This window comes from Dama dama, chromosome 28 (assembly GCF_033118175.1).
Source record: "Dama dama isolate Ldn47 chromosome 28, ASM3311817v1, whole genome shotgun sequence".
Classification (NCBI taxonomy): domain Eukaryota; kingdom Metazoa; phylum Chordata; class Mammalia; order Artiodactyla; family Cervidae; genus Dama; species Dama dama.
The window spans coordinates 60,121,764-60,130,779 of NC_083708.1; the positions used below are offsets into that span (position 1 = coordinate 60,121,764).

At 42.1% G+C, this 9,016-nt stretch overlaps 1 pseudogene; it reads left to right on the forward strand.

Annotated features, from left to right (window-relative positions):
• Positions 1-828: 828 nt before the first annotated feature.
• On the forward strand, positions 829-1,276 carry LOC133048055 (large ribosomal subunit protein uL16-like; annotated as a pseudogene).
• Positions 1,277-9,016: the final 7,740 nt, after the last annotated feature.

Consider the following 9,016-nt stretch of genomic DNA (forward strand, 5'->3'; position numbering starts at 1 on the left):
GACATCCTGGAATGCGAAGTCAAGTGGACCTTAGGAAGCATCACTGTGAACAAAGCTAGTGGAGGTGACAGAATTCCAGTTGAGCTATGTCAAATCCTAAAAGATGATGCTGTGAAAGTGCTGCACTCAATATGCCAGCAAACTGGCATACTGGAAAACTCAGCAGTGGCCACAGGACTGGAAAAGGTCAGTTTTCATTCCAGCCCCAAAGAAAGGCAATGCCAAAGAATGTTTAAACTACCGCACATTTGCACTCATCTCACACACTAGCTAAGTAATGCTCAAAATTCTCCAAGCCAGGCTTCAACAGTATATGAACTGTGAACTTCAAGATGTTCAAGCTGGCTTTAGAAAAGGCAGCGGAACCAGAGAGCAAATTGCCAACATCTGTTGGATCACTGAAAAAGCAAGAGAGTTCCAGAAAAACATATACCTCTGCTTTATTGACTATGCCAAAGCCTTTGACTGTGTGGATCACAACAAACTGTGGAAAATTCTTCAAGAGATGGAAATACCAGATCACCTGACCTGCCTCCTGAGAAATGTTTATGCAGGTCAAGAAGAAACAGTTAGAACTGGACATGGAACAAGACACTGGTTCTAAATAGGGAAAGGAGTACATCAAGGCTGTATATTGTCACCCTGTTTATTTAACTTATATGCAGAGAACATCATGAAAAATGCTGGGCTGAATGAGACATTAGCTGGAACCAAGATTGCCAGGAGAAATATCAATAATCTCAGATGTGGAGATGACACCACCCTTATGGCAGAAAGTGAAGAAGCGCTCTTTCCCTTCGGCAAGCCACTGAAGATCCTGGTGTTGCCATGGGCCGCCGCCCTGCCTGGTGTGACCGGTATTGTAAGAACAAGCCGAACCCAAAGTCCCGCTTCTGCCGCGGTGTCCCTGATGCTAAGATCTGCATCTTCAACTTGGGGCGTAAGAAGGCCAAAGTGGATGAGTTCCCATTCTTTGGCCACATGGTGTCAGATGAGTATAGCAGCTCACCTCTGAAGCCCTGGCGGCTGCCCGTATTTGTGCCAACAAGTACTTGGTGAAAAGCTGTGGCAAAGATGGTTTTCACATCCGAGTGCGGCTCCACCCCTTCTGTGTCACCCGCATCAACAGGAGGTTGTCTCGCGCTGGAGCTGATAGACTCCAGACAGGTATGCGAGGTGCCTTTGGAAAGCCCCAGGGCACAGTGGCCAGGGTCCACATTGGCCAGGTCATAATGTCCATCCTTACCAAGCTGCAGAACAAGGAGCATGTGATTGAAGCCCTCCGCCGGGCCAAGTTCAAGTTCCCTGGCCACCAGAAGATCCACATCTCCAAGAAGTGGGGATTTACCAAGTTCAATGTGGATGAATTTGAAAACACGGTGGCAGAAAAGCGACTCATCCCGGGCGGCTGTGGTGTCAAATACATCCCTAATCGTGGTTCCCTGGACAAATGGTGGGCCCTGCACTCATGGCGCTGTCCCCTTCTTGATCATGCTCACCAATAAATGCTATTTCCTGTCAAAATCAAATCAAATAAAAAATAAAGTGAAGAAGAGCTAAAGAGTCTCTTGGTTAAAGAGGAGAGTGAAAAAGTTAGCTTAAAACGCAATACGCAGAAAACTAAGATCATGGCATCCAGTCCCATCACTTCATGTCAAATAGATGGGGAAACAGTGAGAGACTTTATTTGGGGGGGCTCCAAAATCACTGCAGATGTTGACTGCAGCCATGAAATTAACAGACACTTGCTCCTTGGAAGGAAAGTTATGACCAACCTAGACAGTATATTAAAAAGCAGAGACATTACTTTACCAACAAAGGTCCATCTAGTCAAAGCTATGGTTTTTCCAGTAGTCATGTATGGATGTGAGAGTTGGACTATAAAGAAAGCTGAGCACTGAAGAAATGATGCTTTTGAACTGTGGTGTTGGAGAAGATTCTTGAGAGTCCCTTGGACAGCAAGGAGATCCAACCAGTCCATCCTGAAGGAGATCAGTCCTGGTTGTTCATTGGAAGGACTGATGCTGAACCTGAAACTCCAATACTTTGGCCACCTGATGAGAAGTACTGACTCATTTGAAAAGACCCTGATGCTAGGAAAGACTGAAGGCAGGAGGAGAAGGGGATGGTAGAGGATGAGATGGTTGGATGGCATCACCAACTCGATGGATATGAGTTTGAGCAAGCTCCGGGTGTTGGTGAAGGACAGGGCGGCCTGGTGTGCTGCGGTCCATGGAGTCACAGAGTCAGACATGACAGAGCGACTGAACTGAACTGAACTCAAGTAAGAATAATGGAGCGGGTTGCCATGCTCTTCTCCAGATGGTAAAGAATCTGCCTGCAATGCGGAAGACCTCGGTTTGATCACTGGGTTGGGAAGATCTCCTCGAAGAGGGTACGGCAACCCATTCCAGTATACTTGCCTGGAGAATCCCAATGGACAGAGGAGCCTGGCGGGCTACAGTCCACGGGGTCGCAAAGAGTCAGGCACAACTGACCGACTCAGCACAGCACACCTCCAGGAACCTATTTACAGCTGCCTTTCAAATATTTGGGGGAATCTGTGTTAATCAACCAAATTATCTATAATCAAACGTTATGGCAAGTAGAATCAAAAGATGGCACGATAATTGTTCAGTTGTTACACTGTATCAGATGAACTGCAAGAACGCAGGCTCTAGCGTTCTCTTTCACAAACAAACTGTGCTTTAGATCTAATTTAATTTTGTCTTTGCTCTTACATTTTGTTACAATATTGTTTTTTCTTTTATTGTCTGCTCAAGAGATTCTAAATTTCCAGTCCAATTGTTTTTTTTTTAACATAATCAAATCTTTTCTCAATTTTTTCACCATGAGATTACTCACTGTCATTTAGTGCAATGCTTAATATGAGACCTTACCACCTTCCTAGAATTCTAAAGAGAAAAATAAATGTAAGAAGATTACCTCTGACTCCAGATAAGGTTTATTCTTCAGTGTCTGAATTATGTTACAGGAGAACCTCTAAAACTTTAGTGTGCATCAATTCACTTGAAAATTTTGACTTAAATACAAATTCTCAGGCCACACCTCTAGAAAGTCTGGTTAAGTAGACTGAAGTTGGGCTCCAGAAATCTGCATTTCTAACCATCACTTTGGGATCCTTCAAATAATATGGTTCCAGACCTAGAGTTACCGAATTTCTACCTTCCTCTCCTTCCCTCTGACTCATGGCCATTGTATCTATTTTGTAAAAAAGAAAGAAAAAAAGGCTAAATAACCTCTTTCTTGCCCCACCCACCAGTGGGCACAAATCTGTTTTCAAAAAAGTTATAGCCAACTCCTCAAAATTTGCTCTACTCATCCTATTATTCAAAGTCTTTGTTTTGTGAATCATTTAACTCCTAAGCTCCTAGTTCAATGAGAAGCTTGTGGGAGGGGTGTTTTTAATAAGTATGCATTTTTGAACCTCTTCCTCATGCATCCCCAGAAAAACTCCTTGTTAAGGAGAAGAACATGATTACTTCTTAACAGCCCTATGAGAAGTGGTGTGAAGGGGTAGGAGAAGAGTTCAAAAATTTCCCTATATTTATCAGTCTTATTAAAGTGCATCTTTTTATACATACAAGGGTAAGTGGACAGGGAAGAAAGACTTAAATTTGATTTGTAAATTCCAAATATCCATGGTTCTGAGACTTCCTATACTTGCTAATTAGGTGCCATTAGTTTTAAAATTATAAATATAATTTGTGTTTGCATAAAATTTTCAAACAGCAAATAAAGATATAAAATAAAAAATAAACATCTTCCTCCATTTCTGACCTCCAAGATCAAGTCCCACCCTGTTACTTGGCTCAGCAGTGGTTTACTTAGTCTTAAAATTTTATTTTCACTGGTGATCCAGTGGTTAGAACTCCGCACTCTCACTGCTAGGAACTGAGGTTCAATCCCTGGTTGGGGAACTAAGATCCTGCAAGCCATGCAGTGGCCAAAAAAAAAAAAAGAATTTTCTTCTGTATATATAAGCAATGTATGCTTATTACCACTCTTATTTTTTTAACAAATCTATTCATGCCACTTAGTTGAATGGTTTTCCATTTTGCTTCTTTCTCTCAATAATTTATTTACAAGTTTTCCATATCAGCATTCCTTTTAATGGGCATATGATAGTCCATGGTATAAATGAAGGTAATTTAATTAATCATTTCTCTGATGGGCAATTAGGTTATTTTTTCTTTTTTTAAAAAAAATGCTGCAGAGACCTTCCTTGTGCATATATTTGATTATTTGAATAGGTAAATATGAGTGGGATAAGTTCCCCAATGAAGAATTGTTAAATGAAAATAATTTGTGATTTTAATTTAGTCAGATGTTGCTAAATTGTGCTTCCAAAAGGTTGGACCAGCTACAGTCCCATCAACACTTTAGAAAGCTGTTGAAAAGAACCCATTTTCAAGGAATCCTTCGTAGAACTATGTTTTGTCAAGCCTTTAAAACAATCTCATCATTTAAAAATAGTACCATACTTTGATGAGCATTTCTTAAATGTTGGGTCAAATCGAGCAGCCTTTTTTAAGCTGAAGTAGAGTCGATTGACAGTGTTGTGCTAGTTTCAGTTGTGCAGCACAGGCATTCCGTATTTTTTCAAATTATATTCCATTATAGGCTGTAACAGGGTTTGGGGCACACTTCCCTGTGTTATACGGTAAATCCTTGTTACCTGTTTGTTCTACTCAAGGTGGTTTGCATATGTTAATGTTTTGCCTCTCAGCTGTTCTCCCCACCTTTGGTGACCAGTAGCCTGTGAGTCTGTTTCTGGTTTGTATACACATTCATTTGTATTTTTTTTTAGATTCCACATATAAGAGATAGCCTACAGTATTTGTCTTTCTCTGTCTGACTTACTTTACTGAGTATAATCATCTCTAGGCCCGTCCATGTTGCTGCAAATGGCAACATTTCATTCTTTTTACAGCTGAGTAACATTCCGTTGTGTGTGCACCTGTGTGTATGTGTGTGCGTTCACACCACATCTTAAGCCAGTCATCTGTTAATGAGCATTTGTGTGTGTGCGCCTGTGTGTGTGTACATTCACACCACATCTTAAGCCAGTCATCTGTTAATGAGCATTTGTGTGTGTGCGCCTGTGTGTGTGTACATTCACACCACATCTTAAGCCAGTCATCTGTTAATCAGTGTTTGTGTGTGCACGCCTGTGTATGTGTGTGCATTCACACCACATCTTAAGCCAGTCATCTGTTAATCAGCATTTGTGTGTGTGCGCCTGTGTGTGTGTGTGCGCCTGTGTGTGTGTGTGCGTTCACACCACATCTTAAGCCAGTCATCTGTTAATCAGCGTTTGTGTGTGTATGCCTGTGTATGTGTGTGCATTCACACCACATCTTAAGCCAGTCATCTGTTAATCAGCATTTGTGTGTGTGCGCCTGTGTATGTGTGTGCGTTCACACCACGTCTTAAGCCAGTCATCTGTTAATGAGCATTTGTGTGTGTGCGCCTGTGTGTGTGTGCGTTCACACCACGTCTTAAGCCAGTCATCTGTTAATGAGCATTTGTGTGTGTGCGCCTGTGTGTGTGTGCATTCACACGTCTTAGGCCAGTCATCTGTTAATCAGCGTTTGTGTGTGTGTGCCTGTGTGTGTGTGTGTGTGTGTGTGTATTCACACCACATCTTAAGCCAGTCATCTGTTAATCAGCATTTGGGTTACTCTGTGTCTTAGCTATGGTAGACAGTGCTGCTATGAACACAAGGATACGTGTACCTTTTCAAATTAGAGTTTTCTCCTTTTCAAGATGTTATATGCAGGAATGGAATTGTTGGATCATATGATAGTTCTACTTTAAGTTTTTTGCAGGAAGTTCCATTGTTTTCCATAGTGGCTGTACCAATTTACATCCCCACCAAAGTGTAGGAGGGTTCCCTTCTCCCAACACCTTTTCCAGTACGTTATTTGTGGACTTTTTGAAGATGACTGTTCTGACAAGTGTGAGGTGATACCTCACTGTGGTTTTGATTTGCCTTCTCTTATAAATGGTGACACTGAGCCTCTTTTCATGTGGCCTTCACTTTTGGGCAAAAATTTCCATTGCATTATGAGGTCTTGGAGCTCCCATTCAAGTCTATATCTTTCTCTGTAGACTAAGTAAATTAGAAATTTAACGTCACTCTTAATATTGGTACTACTTTTAGCAAACTCACAATAGAAAATTTTGGATCTTTTACAAACATTTATTGAAAGGGTCTATGGATGTCACACTTTGTAAGGATGATGAGAAAATGTAAAGATAAGAAGACATTACTCATACCCTAATGATCTTATTTTCTGGGATATTAACTGGCTTTGAAACATCTTAACCCTGAATGGATTTGCTCTGAGAGCTGCCTGGCATACACAGGGTGGGCCCTGGCCCCTCGGACTGTTTGAGGCGGTCTGCCCTGATGCTGTACCTGATTGGATTGTAATGACTCTTTGACCCAGAAATTTGCAGTTGGAATGCAGAGTCATTTGATCTCTGTGTGAAGCTGAGTGGATGGAGATAGTGAGGCATACACCTGTGAGGTGAGTTGCTGCAGTAGAAGAAGAGGCAAAGAAAGCCAACTTGCTGGGCAGGAAATGAAGCCGATGTGTAGAAAGAAGCGGAGCCTGCGGGGTCCCGAAAAGCCAGTGACCGAGGGGGTGCTTTCCGTGAGGCCTGACATCCTTGTGGTCCCTGACTGACTCCCATGGGTGAGTTAATAATATCCCTTTTTACTTAATTTCACAGTTGTAATTAACAGAATGTTGACTCAGATGGGGAAATGAAATAAACAGCCGCGAGACAAAGGAGAAACTAAGAAACACATTAGGTAGGTGACATGTGTAGAGAACAGCTCAGCACGAACGACTGAAGGTCCAGTAGGTGGGATCCAGCGCTGGAAGGGTAGATTAGAGCTGTGACTGTGACAGCACCGCTGACAGTTCTGTGTCTGGCCACACCTCGCGGCTTGCGGAATCTTACTCCTCTGACCAGGGATCCAACCTCCGCCGGCAGCGACAGCATACAGTCCTAACGCCTGGACTGCCAGCCTATTGACAATTTTGAGCAGCAAAGTGACGTGATAATGATAACTTACCATCCACTGGGTGCTGTTAGTAATAAAATGCCAGGCAAGCATTCCTGGAGTGAGTTTCCATCTTCTTCTCCGGGGGATCTTCCCAATCCAGGGATCAAAGCTCTGTCTCTGGCATCTTTTGCATTGTTAGGTGGATTCTTTATCACTGCACCACCTGGGAAGGCCAAAAATGCCAGGGAAAATCATCTTATGTGCATATGTTCATGTAATTGCAACTATAATGACAGCTTATAGAAATTATTATTATCCACAATACAAATAAGAACTAGTGAATTAAAGATAAAGTGGCTTAACTAATCCTCCACCCTTAGCTTACTCCAGATTTGGGGGCTCAAATCTGATGTTGTTCTTTGGTTGCTAAGTCTTGTCTGACCCTTTTGCAACCCCTTGGACTGTAGCCTGCCAAGCTTCTCTGTCCATGGGAATTTCCCAGGCAAGAATACTGGAACAGGTTGCCACTGACCTCAGGAGATCTTCCTGACCCAGGGATCGAACCCACGTATTCCACGTGTCTCCTGCATTGTATCAGATTCTTTACCATTGAGCCACCTTGCATTGCCTTAAAATCGGAGTTGTCCTTTACAAGAGCAACTCTAGCTGGAAATCCTCAGGACCAAATAGAAGAGACAGAAGGCAAAGAGGCTAATTAAGAAACTTTTTCCTGGGAGAGGTTTATGAGAGCTGCTGGGACACGACATTGGGAAGGGAGAAGAGAAGTGATGGAAAGATTTCGTAGGCAAGTCTGAACAGCTGTGGGACAGACAGGAGAGGGGAAGCAAAGGGTCAAAGCTGAAGTCAAGGTTTGGAAGCCAAAACTTGGAAGGGCAGTAATACCCTGAACAGAAATAAGAAAGCAAGAGAAAGCTTAACCTGGGTGAGAGCAAGTGTGGGAGGGGATCTTGATGGGTTCATTTTGGGATGGAGATGCCAGCACAACACCTAGGTGATGCTGTCTATCAGGCAGGTGGATGCGTGAAGGGAAAAGTTCAGTTTGGAGATATTGATTTGGGAGTCAGGTTTGTAAAAATTAAAATAAAAATTAAAGCCATGAAACTGGATGGGATGGCCAAAGTAGAGGATACAATGAGAAGGCTGATGGCCAAAACTTAGAAAAATATTTAGTGGCCTGAAGGGGGTTTCTAAAGAGATCAAAGATCCAATATAATAGAAGCATGTTGAGTCACTGGAAGCAAAACAAAACAAAACAAAATAGTAATCACTCAACATCAGAGCAACTTAGACACAAGTTCAGATTTTAAGGATCTGAGAAGATATGCCCCCCCTCCCCAAATAGAAACTTAACAGTGGCAAGTGTATCAAAGGAAGTTACTTTCCAAAATAATTGTACCAAAAAATGGCTTTATGAGTTCAGAGGCGGAAATGGAGGGCTCAGGCTTCAATTCATGAAGATCATCACTACAGATACTCTGGACATCCTGCATGACGCCTGCAGGCCACACGGATGCAGTCATCTTTAACACAGTGGGGACTTTACGTGTACTGTGCTTTAAAGGGAAAGTGTTTGGACCAACGGAAAATTCTTAGTGCACAAACTTTATACAGGATAGTAACGGAGATCGGTTACCCTTTTAAAAGTAACCTTTTGAGTCCCATATATATGTGTATATATATATATATATAGCTCGAGTAAATTAAAAATACAAAATACTCCAACATCTTGTTTGTCCTAAAGCTAGTTTTGATAGTTATAGACCTACGACCTCAAATAAACATGTACACAGTAGTTTCTAATTATTCTGTGAGGAGCGATACGTAGCGATCACTTGGAAGTTAAAACCTGATGTTTTGACTTTAATCTTGAAAGTTGATGTGAAGCACATTCGATTCATTTTTTCATTCCTGCTTTTACTCGTCTGACAGGAAACCCAAGCACAGAGAACACGT